Genomic DNA, 13,905 nt, shown 5'->3' with positions numbered 1-13,905 from the left:
GTCGCTCGTGGAGCTCTTTTAGACATTTGCTCTTTTAGGAAAAAAGGAAACACTCTTTTAGAGAGAGCACTGAAGCGCCCAGGGGAGGTCACGGCGAGACCGCAGAATGGCAGCTGCAGCACGCCGAAGATGAGCAGCACTGAATGGCAACCCCGCTGAAGCGCCGTAACACCAACGCCAGCTGTTTCTTCCAAACACTCGCGAGACTCGATGAAGAACTCGTAATTTCAACTTGTGAACTGGGAGTTTTCTGAGAGCTACGACTTGTACCACGTGACCGCTGTACCACCTGACCACCGCAGGCTCTGTTTAGGCATTGATAGTGTTGCCATAGAAAAGCATAATTCCGAGTCCGAGGACATCAACAGCTCCGAGTAGAACGTCACGTGCTTTTATCTCGAAATTACGGTAATTTCGATATGGCGTGAACGCAGCATAATTTCAGTCCAGTCAGGCAACCAAAGTTGGAACCCTGTGTTCATATTCAGTTATATTCATGAATATGAAAGCAAGTTATCAATTATCAAGAATACCATTATGATGTCATTTACAAGATAGCATCACTAGTTAGCTAACGTTAGCTTAAACAGTGTTTAGTTGTAAACATTTAAATGTACAATTACGTGTCTGGGTACTCTTCTGGGATTACCAGGCTCAGCATTTAAAATTAGCCAATATGTTGTTAAATAAAACAAAAAACAAAAATTGTATGTTAATGTCGCTTTCATCATTTACAGTGATGCCATTATTTTGTTTCTCAGTTTCTGAAAAGGACGAGGCAGGAGAGGTTTCTGTACGGGTCTTATGAGTCTCTACCTATATATACCACAACATCAGATGATGTTTCTCGGAAGTTTACGAGCTGGCTTATCTTTATGCGGAAGTTCTAAAGAACATTCCGTGCATATAGTCAGAGGTCCCCAAACTCAGTCCTGGGGGCCCGGTGTCCTGCAGAGTTGAGCTCCAACTTGCCTCAACACATCTGCCTGGAAGTTTCTAATATGTCTAGTAAGACCTTAATTAGCTGGTTCAGGTATGTTTAATTAGGGTTGGAGCAAAACTCTGCAGGACACCGGCCCTCCAGGACAGAGTTTGGAGACCCCTTGTCTAGACTAACCAACTGAAGAATTACAGAATAAAAGCCTTACATTGCGCATAGTCTTGAAGAAGAGAGAATTCATTTGGACTCAAAGTGACCCACTTTTCTTCATTCGACATGCTGTCCAGTGTTTATCTGTCTCTGTTACATAAAATCCACCAGCTCAGCCTCTGTGGAGAGAATGAGAAAACTGTCAATCATCTTGTGTAATATAGTCTAGTTTTATTTCTCATTTCATGTATATGTGTAAAGCTGTTTTTGTGATTCTGTACTTGGTATCGGTTATTACAGAACAACAAGAAGAGTATCTGTCCCATCATGCCATCAAATAATTGAATGTGCAACATCATGCCAGTCAGTACTGAAGTCACAGTTAGACTTGACCTCAGTGACTGGCACTGATTGATGTGAAGCACTGCTTTGTACTGTACAAGCATGACTGGGTCCCAACAGTATTAGAAAACTATCATTCAAAAGTCTAAAAATAAGTATATTATGCTCACCAAGGCTACATTTAGGCTAACCAAAACTACAGTAACAACAGTAATATTGTGACATATTATTACAGTTCAAAATAGATTTTTTTTCTATGTTAATATATTTTAAAATGTAATTTATTCATGTGATGGTAAAGCTGAATTCATCACACCAGTCTTCAGTGTCACATGATCCTTCAGAATTCATCATAATATGCTAATATGCTGATTTGGTGTTCAAGAAACTATTATCAATGCTGAAAACAGTTGTGTGTTTTAATATTTTTGTGGAAACTGGTAATTTTTCAGGATTATTTGATGAATAGAAATGTGTCCTTACTGAATAAATATATTAATTAAAAAAATAAAATAAAAATCTCCAATTATCAGCCACATTTTAGCTTAACATGCAATGTAGATATTTTTTTGTTATTCAAGATAAAATGTATTATCAAAAAAATGAAAATACCTATAAGTGAGATATCGGTCTATATCCCTTATGAAAATGAATCATGGTTTTACAATAACATTTTTAATAACTGATCTTTTATAGATACAATGTAGATTCCAAATGAATAATCTATTAGAGGAGCAAGTATACAGTTTCAGTTACACTGATAAAATAAAACAAACAAAATAACAAAAAATAAATAAAAACAACCATTTTATATGTGAATTTAGGCACTATAAAGTACAGTATGAAAAATTAATATTCATTTTAAAATGAGCTAAAGACTGCATTTAATAAGTTATTAGTGATCATAAATATTAACTTTAAGATTAACTAAGTGTTAGATGATGGCAAAGGTAATCTAGATGTAAAAATATGGCAAATAATATTGTACAATTGAATATTCAATATCAATTGCAACCGATATTTTAAAAAACCTCTAATATCAGCCGATATTTTTGTAGCAAATATTTGTTTTATAGAAACCATATTTGCACTGATCTAACCAGTTTCACCTTATTTTGCAAAAACTATTACAGTTAAACTATGATTAGGCCTCCTGTGCCAAAACATTCATAGAGGTTCATAAAAAATTATGACTGCCACATAGAAAGGAAGAATCTGAAATAAAATGAGCTTGTGCACTCATCAATTTCTGAAGTATTCTACAAGCCTCACTACTTAAGGAAAACTCTGCAACTCAATTCCACATCCTGTCATGCCTCTGAACGTCTTGCGACAAGAGCAGGAAGTGCCTGAGGCAAGTGTCTTTCATGAAGGATAATCTGTATTTATGAATAAAACTGCTTGCCATGTCAAGAACCCAAAACCAACTCTTCTCAGCATTACCTCAGGCTACGAAAAATGGATGATCTTGGCCTCGTCTTGAACTTAACCCACATTCAAAATGGCTTTTACTCACAGCTCACCGTTAAAATACCAACAACAAGCTCACAATCTTACAAATTATGTATTACATGACCATAAGCACGAAACATCAAATACAACAGTGTTTATTCAATCCTGTCACTATCGGTCTGCAATACAGCCTGTATGAGCAATGCAAAAACAGTCAAGAGCTCCATCAAGTTGTCACTGGTAACGGATTGAACACAATTCCCTTTCCCACAAAAACAAGTGCAAAACAGAGTTCCACTCACCTGATGATTCTCAAAGTCAACAGCAGAGATCCAACAGGAACGTTATGTGTTTTCCTGCATCGTCTGGAGGGGACATCACCCCCATCTCTTCTAAGAGAGCCACTGTGTTTGTATCTATGGGAAAACGAGCGTGAGAGAGGAGCGCTGGAGAGAGGGAGAGTAATCTACTCATCTGCAACAATCAGTTCTCGTGCCTCTGCTCGCATCACACACACTCCCCCCTCCCTTCCTCTTTTTCCCCTTGATTCTCTCCATCTTGCCATTTAGCAGGCAGTGGATCTAGGATGCGATACTGGAAGGATGCAGCCTATTGAGGGTGAGTTAGGGTAGAAGATGTCTATCTTTTCGGACCTACTGTAGAGACACCTACCAGTCTCAGCCAACTAAAGACCCCTTAATATGAAAATGCTGTTTACATTGTATATTAACTTTATATATAACAAACATCATCAAATGATGCTAAACTAGTGTTGTTTCACAATTAACATCCTTTTTCATGTTCTGGGTTTATTGTGCTTCTTTGTTGTCTGACAGAGAGTGATAAACATTTGTTTAATCATGACTCTGAAGAAGCAATCAAAATAAATAAATAAATCTGCAAAACAGATTACTTTTTTTTTTTTAAGTTATATTTTTTGGCAAAAAAATTGGTAGAACAAATTAACCACATTCAGAAATATGCAGAATATTTTTATAATTTAGTTGAATATATTTTAAAGATTTGTTTTTAGAACAAATTAAACATTTTTATGAATATGCAGAACAATTTTTTTTTTTTTACTTTTTCAAAGATTATACCTTTAAAAAAAGGACACATTAACCACATTTAGAATAATGCAGAATATTTATTAAAATAGTTTAACTTTTTTTTTTGCAGATTTAGCAGCGATTACTCCAGTCTTCATGATCCTTCAGAAATGATTTTAATACGTTGATATATAATAAATATAAAAAATATAATATGTTTTCTTACTGTTATCATTTAACCATGTTAACTTTTCTTCAGGATTCTTTGAAGTTCAAAAGAACAGCTTTTATTTGAAATAGGAATATTTTATAACATTATAAACGTCTTTTCTGTCACTTTTGATCAATTTAATGCATCCTTGCTGAATGAAAACATTAAATAAAAAAATGAATCTTACTGGCCCCAAACTTCTGTACATTGCACAGATTTTTTTAGAACTCCAATTTTTGTAATTGCATGCCTAAACTATAAATGTACACATCAAAAATCCTTACTACTTGTAAGAAAAAATGTCCAAAAATGTAACTTTTAGGGGTAAAATGCCTCATCATACCCTTTGCATAGGGCTAAACCTCTTGAATGTTATGCATGGGACAGCTGGTTCATTCATTTTGTTTACATCCTTAGAGAATTAGAATTCATGAGCTGTGAAGTGACTGACAGCTTTTCCAAGCTTTCTGCATCCCTTCTATTCACCTAAATAACTCCAACCACATCTGTCATATAACTGAAACATAACATTCTGTAAAACTGTTCAAACATTCTTCGAAATATCTTCTTTTGTATTCCACATAGAAAAGAAAGAAAGTCAAACAGATTTGGAACAACATGAGGGTGAGTAAATTATGACAAAATTAAATTTCCCTTAACCAATACACTGTCTGAAAGTACTGTGTGTGTGCGCATCACTTTTCAATAAAAAGCTGTTTGGAAACCATTAGCAAAGCCAGATTTCTGACAAAAGTGTAAACATGTTTAGTTGGAAAATGCGACCTAAAAGCCTCATATTTTATAAACAATCTCGTTACAAGGCTAAATGAGGCCACAAATCCCATTATACTGTATAGTTTACTGTGGTCAACATCCCGTGGAAGAGTTTCATTCCATGCTAGGAGACATAAAGGATGGCCCCGTTTCTTTCTAGTTCTTCCAACTGGTGCAAGTAGTGTAATGCTATAATCTGAACATGAGTCATTTGGGTCTTTTCTGGCAGCAGAACACCACATTTGTGAGGCTAACAGGACCCATCTGCCATTTCGATGAGGACACAGGCCTGTTATTTTCACCACATTATACATTTTACCTAATCAAGTCTCTGAAAATTGTTTCCAGTGGATTGCATTGTGTACTTGTAATGCAGATCTTGCAGTCAGCACTTAATAGCATAATAGGCCGACAAAATATCTGTGCAAAAGAGGTTTGGGTCACTGCTAATGTGAGTTATCCTCACATCAGTGAGCTTTTAGCTCAAACTCAATGTGCAGGCATGCAACTAACAGTCGGTGATGTCAGGAAAGAGATTTGTGCCAAACCAAGCTGTCATGTGAATATAGAGCTGTACTAGTTTATATAAACAATATCATAGAGTACACACACATTATGACTCCAACGTCTTTCAACAGAATAACCAATTCCATGTAAGGACTATTTTTTAAATGTCAATGGGGACCATCTTCACTAAGGAATTGTTTGTCACAGCTCCCATTCAACAGTGCTGATAGTCATTTCCTCAAAGTACACAAATCCATTACTTGAGTAAAAGTACAGATACTGCTGGTCAAATATTACTCCATTCCAAGTGAAAGTTGTAAAGACAGATTTTTACTCAAGTAAAAGTAATCAAGGAAAACAATCACCCACTGACTTTCAAAGCTGCTACATAGTAACGACTTTCTACTTTGAGGACCTTGATAGAAATTTAGTGGAGTGAAAATATATTTGTCTTACAAATGTAGTGAAGTTAAAGATCATGTAAAGTCACAAAGCGGGGTCACTGAGTGCTGAGGCACATGGTGCGTAAAAGTCGTTCTGCTGATTCCATCGCTGAAGAGTTACAAACTTACACTGCCATTAATATTAGCACAAAAACTGTGTGGCGGGAGCTTCACGGAATGGGTTTCCATGGCCGAGCAGCTTCATGCAAGCCTCACATGATCAAGTACAACGCCAAGCATCGGATTTACTGGACTCTGGAGCAGCAGAAACCTGTGCTCTGGGGAGTGACGATGTGAGTGTTCTCTGTATGGCAATCTGATGGATGAGTCTAGGTTTGGCGGATGCCAGGAGAACGCTACCTGCCTGACTGCATTGTTTGGTAGAGGAGGGATAATGGCATAGGCTGCTTTACAGGGGTTGGGATAGGCCCCTTACTCCTAGGGAAGGGAAATCTTCATGCATCAAAATACCAAGACATCTTGGACAATGCTATGTTTCCGACTTTGTAGAAACAGTTAGGGAAGGCCCTTTTCTATTCCAGCATGACTGTGCTCCAGTGCACAAAGCAAGGTCTATAAAAACATGGTTGGATGAGTTTGGTGTGGATGAACTTGACTGGCCTGCGTAGAGCCTTGACCTTAAACCCATCGAACAGCTTTGGGATGAACAGGAACGGACATTGCAAGCCAAGCCTTCCCAACCAACATCAGCCTGACCTCACAAATGCTGGATGAATGTGCAAAAATTCCCACAGTGGAAAGTGGAAGCTATTATAGCTGCAAAGGGGGGACCGATTCCATATTAATGTCCATGTATTTAGAATGCAGTGTCATTGAAGTCCCCGTTGGTGTAATGGTCAGGTGTACCAATACTTTTGTCCATATAGTGTATATTAGATGCAAACTGCTTATATTAAATATAGACATGTAATATATTACATGAAATGCAAACATGTGTTACATAATCCATCAAAAGTGAAATAAATCAGTTAGTGATGTTTTGGAAGGCTTCACCATGAAAAAACTAAATGTGTTAATAGATTCTGCTGACAACCTTCACTTAAACTATCGCTGCTTCTATCTGTAATGAGCAATAACATTTAAGTAACATATTAAATTCAGTCACACCTCCAGGGATCTGTTAACAAGACATCTAACAAATTTGTCATGAATTATTTACACCACTTAAGCACGCCACCTCACTTTATTCCAGGTGTGAAATCCAGATGTTATGAATCAGTGAAACTGGAAACTATGAAATAGTGACAAACAAAGTCATATCATGTTAGAAAGGTGCCATTTTAAATAATTTAAAACAAGCTTCGACAAAGAAAATATAAAATCAGATATAGTTCTAATCTCATAAACATTTGCTAAAATGAATGTTGTTATTGTGGTGGGAGGTAGATTGTGTTTTTGTTGCATTATTTGTCTTGCTGACTGACTGCACACTGACTGTAGTGGTTTTCAAAAAATGCACTAAGATGTTCTTCTTTCTTACTACTATTACCACTAATATTAGCATAATTTATAATATTAATCATTGGTTACACTTTACTTGAAGGGATGTGCATAAGACTGACATGACACCTTCATAATCATGTAAATTTTCTGCTTCTCTGATTTTCTTGTGACCTTTGAAATCTCAATTGTGTCTCAGACTGTGCTTAGATTTGCTAAGATCCTAAAGTCTACCATTAAAAGTCAGAGATTTCAATATGTTCTCAAATATTTCTCATCAAATTCTCCAAAAGCTTTAAAAAAATGTTTTGCTACCCACATTAGTTTTATCTACACTATGTCGTCAAGTCTTAGTAGGAATATCTCACAATACAACACTACAGTTTTTCATCGGGGAATCATATGGATTGGACAAAACCCTCTATATTTGTGTCTGTATGAAACAGTGAACCATAACTGGAGCATGGTTCAAAGTTTAAAATAACAAAGTATGGAGCTGAAAAGAGTAAAGGAAGGGATTTAGAAGAAGAATTTCAATGAATATTTGTATGACAAAAGGGATAAAAATATTAGAGACAGTACAAATGCTTTTGAGACACTACCTCATTCTATACTTTCATTCAGAGCTGTACTGCCACCAGAGTCAACTTAATTTAGCAGAGAAACTGTCTTAAGAGCTTTGGGAAAACTCACAAATCCTAGAATGCAACCTTAAATGACAAACTGGCAGATATTTCAATCAATTTGAGAGGCTTTTTCCTCTCAGATTTTACTCTGGAGGCATATTTTAAGTGAAAAAACACATGAGATGTGTACATTTTGATATAGTAATTTTCCCTTCTTTTTACGGCTCTTGCTGTCTCAGATGACCACTTGTGTCTCTCTTTCCGTCTCCCTCAGCTTTTTTCTCTCTTTCACATAAAAACGATAGCAATAAATACAAAGAAACATGCTTGGTTGCTGAAACTAGAAGCACACATTCACACTCGGTTTAATAAGCAAAGAGTCAAGTCTCTGGGTCAGCTGCAGTTTTGGGTCAAAAGCAAACAGGACTATATCTCTGCTGTCACCTCTGTGATGTATGACTAGCGATGGGGCTTTTTCAACCTGTGGACACCTACATGTTGGTAATGCACACTGCTTTTTCCACAAAACATTAAGCAGAACAACTATTTTCAACGTTGATGATAACAGGAAATGTTTCTTGAGCACCAAATCAGCATATTAGAATGATTTCTGAAGGATCATGTGACACTGAAGACTGGCGTAATGATGCTGAAAATTCAGCTTTGCATCACAGGAATAAATTACATCTTAAAATATTTTAAAATAGAAAACAGTTATTTAAAATGGCAATAATATTTCACAATATTGCAGTTTTTACTGTATTTTTGACCAAATAAATGCAGCCTTGATGAGCATACCACTGAATCGCTTACAAAAGACCCACCGTACCTAAACTACTATATAGAAAACATCGGCTTACCACACACACAAAGACTGAGAAAAAAAACCTGTTAAGCAGTTCAAGCACTCGTCCATGACTCTGAGCTGAGGTGGCAGTGGTGACCCATTACTGAAACCCCCTACTGCTTTGGGCAGTCAAACGAGCGCCAGTTTTCTGAAAAGAAGCTGAGAGACTGAAGGACATAGTGGCAGCCTCGTGTGACTCTCACTGGACTTTCTGTAAATCAGTTCAATGGGATTCCTGAGACAAGGTCCAAGATGGATGGGTCTCCTGGGGCTTGTAAGGAACGTTCTGTGGCAGCCTGCTTAGCAACATGAAGCCACTGAAAATTTCAGAATATACTAGCATTAGCCTTCTAGAGTGGTGATTTTCATATTGTTACTGATTATGTCATTGTAAATGTAGCCATTAAGACACTGAACATAATTATCAACTGTATCGTATTTCTAGATCAGGAATGTCTTTAATCAAAATACTAATTTTATGTAAGAGATGTGATTAGATCATGCGTATATTTATCGGGATGGCGCACAGTCGGAAGCGCCTTTATGCGGGCGCTTCAGATGACAATCAGCAAGAGAAGCGAGTGGAGAAAAGGTACTTCTCTCAGAAAATGTACAAATAAAGGTAATTAAACATTTAAAATTATTATTTGGAGCATTGGGATCGCTAGACGAGGGCTTAATGAATTAATTTTGACGAAAACCTGAAAATGGAAATTTTTCACTTTTTTGCCTTTAGCTCAAAATTAGGCCGTGCGCATTCCGACTTATGTTGCCAGCATGGGTCACATATGCTCTAGACATGTTGAGCAAGGGACGATGGAAAGGAGAACTGATATATTTGCTAGTGGGCTGGTTACAAAAAAAAAATTAAAGCTGCATATTCACTTCCGTTCAAAATTTTGGGGCCAGCAAGATTTTTTTAGAAAGTAGGAAATGAATACTTTTATTCAGCAATGACATTAACTTGATCAAAAGGGACAGTAATGGCATTTATATGTCATTATAAAACATTTCCATTTCAAATAAATGCTGTTCTTTAAAAGAGTTCTTTCTATTCATCAAAGAACCCTAAAAAATGCATCACAGTTTCCACAAAAATATTAAGCAGCACAACTGTTTTCAACATTAATAAGAAGAAGAAGAAAGGTTTCTTGAGCAGCAAATCAGCATATTAGAATGATTTCTGAAGGATCATGTGACACTGAAGACTGGAGTAATGATGCTGAAAATGTATCACATTTTAAAATACTGTATATTAAAATAGAAAACAATATTTTCAGTTTCTAATAATATTTCACAATATTACGGTTTTAACTTTATTTCTGACCAAACAGATGCATGGTAAGTATAAGAAACTGACCCCAAACGTTTGAATGAAATGAAATGAAATGAAATGAAATGAAATGAAATGAAATTAATAGAATAGAATAGAATAAAATAAAATGATTAAAAGTTGCATTATTACTTTTCCCTGGACACTCTGCTGTGCTATCTTTTTCCCAAACAATCCACAGACCACAATTCACTGGTGATACCAGAGAATTAACAGTGGAAACAAATGTGCCCAATCACCTGAAATACTTGCAAATATTCTTCTTATCAGTCTAATTCAGGCTCCAAGCTCCAGAGTTCCTCTCCTGTGGTGTGCTGGAAGGTGTCAAGTGCTATGAAAAGATAAGCCCGCGGCGCTGCTGACTGCAGCTTTTGTGTGAAGCTGATCTTGATAATATTATCTTAACCTTTTCCTTTAAAAATGTGGGGCGAGTCTTTGCAGCGGAACAATTTTTGTTTCGCCCTTGAGAAGTGAGGAGGACAAATATTAGCTTTGATGGGTGGAAAAACACAGAATGGAAAAAACACAGGCAGAAATGGAAGAACATCATCCACTACCTGAAATAAACAGAAGCCGGGATGAGTGTGGAACTGACAGGGCAATTTTTAGCAAATGATAATGTTTCTAAAGTGTTTCATAATGGCATTGCTGCAAATAGACCGATGTAAATGAAAGTTACAGGGAAAGGGAAACTCTTTCCTTGGTCTATTACAACAGAAACACATTAAATCAGGTGGAGTCTATGGGTACAGTTCATACAGACAAAAAGTTGACGCTACTTTGAGTTAAACTGTTCTGTGGGCATTTCAGCACCTGAGCTTACAGATGCACGCTCACACAGTAAAACGAGCAATTCAGCTCTTGTGTAAATCTAATCAGTCTTCCACGGCAAGCCGCAGACGTGTTTAATTGATTCCAGAAGCGTTGCCTTTGCGTAAAGCTGGGATGATGAGAAGAGGAGAAATGGAGGGAAGGATGGAGGGCCGTGAAGAGAGAGGTGGCGCGCTAATGAAAGGTCAGCTGAGATGCACGGCCCATGCTGCAAGTGCCAGAAACACACACAGCAATTTTATGGTTAATTGGGCCATGCATCTGGAGTCATACATCACTGAGGCGTGCAGAGAGACCCAGTGCCAGATCCAAAACACACACACACACACACACACACACACTATACATATATATTTAAACAGGAAGATTCTTTTTAGATGATAGATGTTTCTAGCTGTTGCAATTTGGTTAATTAGTGCGATTAGTTAGTCAAAGGTTGATAGGCCCAAAGTCAACTTGGGTAGAGCTTAGAAGACCACACTGAATTAACCAGCTACCATGTTCGAAAAGCAGACTGACCTCATTAAATGGTAGAATAAACCTTTTTTTTTCCTACAGGAAGTGGCCAAACCTAACATATATATATATATATATATTCCTATGAAATATTTTAGGACTTACTATTTGGACGATCCAATACTTCCCCATTAAATCCCAGTACATAAGAAAGTTGCATCACTGTTTGGATCCCGACCTAAAATAACTCTGCTTCATACATCAGTGTTTTTGGACAGACACAGACACGGGTGGGTTTTCCCTCACACCAGAACCCTGGTGGCTGCACCGCCGCGGTGTTCTGTTTTCCCTCAGAAATCAACACATCCGAGCTGGCCTCCCTCGCTCCTACTCTGCTCTACTCCACAGAAGAAACAACAGGCACACCCTGGTCTGCATCACCGAAGGCCTTTCAAGATATTTCTGTCAAATTCCTGCTCTCTCCACATGTTTAGGATCACCAGGACCCACTTTGAGGTGGCTTTAATTGTAACATGGTGAGAGCGACAGAAAAAGAGTGAGAGACGGGGTTTTCAGAGTGTGAAACTGCATCTGTTAGTATGTGGCACAGTCAGACGTGTTTCAAAGCAAACCGCCGCTCTCCTGATGAGAAGACTTCAAAACCTTGTCGCAGGCCTGCTGTTTGATCGGGCCCAAAAAAGCTCACTTTTTAAAGACGAGTGAAAATGAGCCTATTGTGCTTCGGCCCACAAAGGCGGTTAAGATTCATTTGACAACGGCGCACACTTGTAAAGCCTGTCTGAAACGTGAGTCTGTTTTTATGTGAGAACTCAGTCATTTGAGAGACCTTTTTTCCTGTTACACAAACAGCAGGTAGTAAATGACAAGTAAGGTGAGGAACAAGAGTTTCCAATTTAAGGTGAACATGGACATTTCTGCACCACTAGCATAAATGGATCTGCAAAAATAATTTGCAACCAGTTTACTAACTAGAATTAACTCCATTTTCCATAAGATGACAAACAAATAGTCCTGCCCATAAAATATTGTTTAGATGCATATTGAAAGGTAAATGAGAGCATTTTGGAAAAAGTGTTTTTCTACAATCGTCCATAAACTGAAAGTTATTTTATTAAAAATAATATACACCACCGTTGAAAAGGTTTTGATGTTTTTGAAAGAAGTCTCTTATGCTTACCAAGGCTGCATTTATTTGATCAAAAATACAGTAAAACATTAATATTGTAAAACATTAATACATTTAATATTAAAATGCAAAATAACTGTTTTAAAGTTTATTCCTGTGATGCAAAGCTGAATTTTTAGCAGCCATTACTCTAGTCTTCAGTATCACATGATCCTTCAGAAATCATTCTAATACGCTGACTTAGTGTACAAGAAATATTTCTTATGACTATCAATGTTGAAAACGGTTATACTGCTTAATATGTTTGTGGAAACTGTTTTTTTTTCCAGAATTCTTTGAGGAATAGAAAGTTCAAAAGAATTATTTATTTAAAATGTAAACAAGTCTTTACATCTTTAAATATTTTTCTTCACTGTTGTTGTTTTTTTTCAATTTCATGCATAATTGCTGAATAGAAGTATTAAGTTACTTAATTTTTAAACTGAACCCGAACTTTTGAATGGTTTTTCATTTCATTCCATTCTAACTCTATATCCTAGAAATGTAGAAATTTAATAAGAATGTTAAATACATCCTCAGTTAATTTCAGAATAGCATGCAGTCTACTGTTTTATCAGAATAAGAAATATCTTGATATAGTGGAGCAAAAAAAAAAAAACAATACCCACCTGGGGTATATCAGCAATGTCTCCCAGTCTTAATTTTCCTGGAGTCCAGCCTGGCCCTTTAAAAATGACGGACAGCTTATTTGAAATTCCTTCAGCTTCCCAGAACCTCTGCCATAGGTACGGTTAATAAAGAAACTTTAGAGAGGAAAGAAAAGAAGAATGAGGGTATAAACCATACATGGCACATGCAGCCTTAATATTAAGCAACCCTCTTTACTCTTTACAACTATGATGAGGAAATACTAACTCTTTGTATTTTATTCATTTTACAGACTCTTCATCTCCCTGCATTTTTTTAATCACAGTTTGTATTTCACCGTAAGTTAAACATTATTCATAATTAATTTTATTCATCATCGTCTAGTCCTCGTGTCTAAATGCTTTTTGTCACACACATCAGATCACTCTTACTCCGGACCGCCACAGGAGAGCACCAAAAAAATAATCAAATACAACCTCCATTTGGTTTTGCAGGACTCTTTCCCCTCTCCTGAGCCATATGTTTAAAGTGAAGTAATAATGTTATGGTTACAGCATGGCTTTTCCACTAGCACGGTAATGTGAGGAGAAGCCCGGCTCCCATTGACTCTGCTCAGATATTTACATCTCTAAAATTAGGCCGGTCTGATACACCAGAGCCCATTATGTGAAACCCAATTCATCTGCTG

This window comes from Sinocyclocheilus grahami, unplaced genomic scaffold, assembly GCF_001515645.1.
Source record: "Sinocyclocheilus grahami isolate Dianchi unplaced genomic scaffold, SAMN03320097.WGS_v1.1 scaffold42.1, whole genome shotgun sequence".
Taxonomy (NCBI): Eukaryota; Metazoa; Chordata; class Actinopteri; order Cypriniformes; family Cyprinidae; genus Sinocyclocheilus; species Sinocyclocheilus grahami.
Note: the sequence above shows the minus strand (reverse complement) of the source record.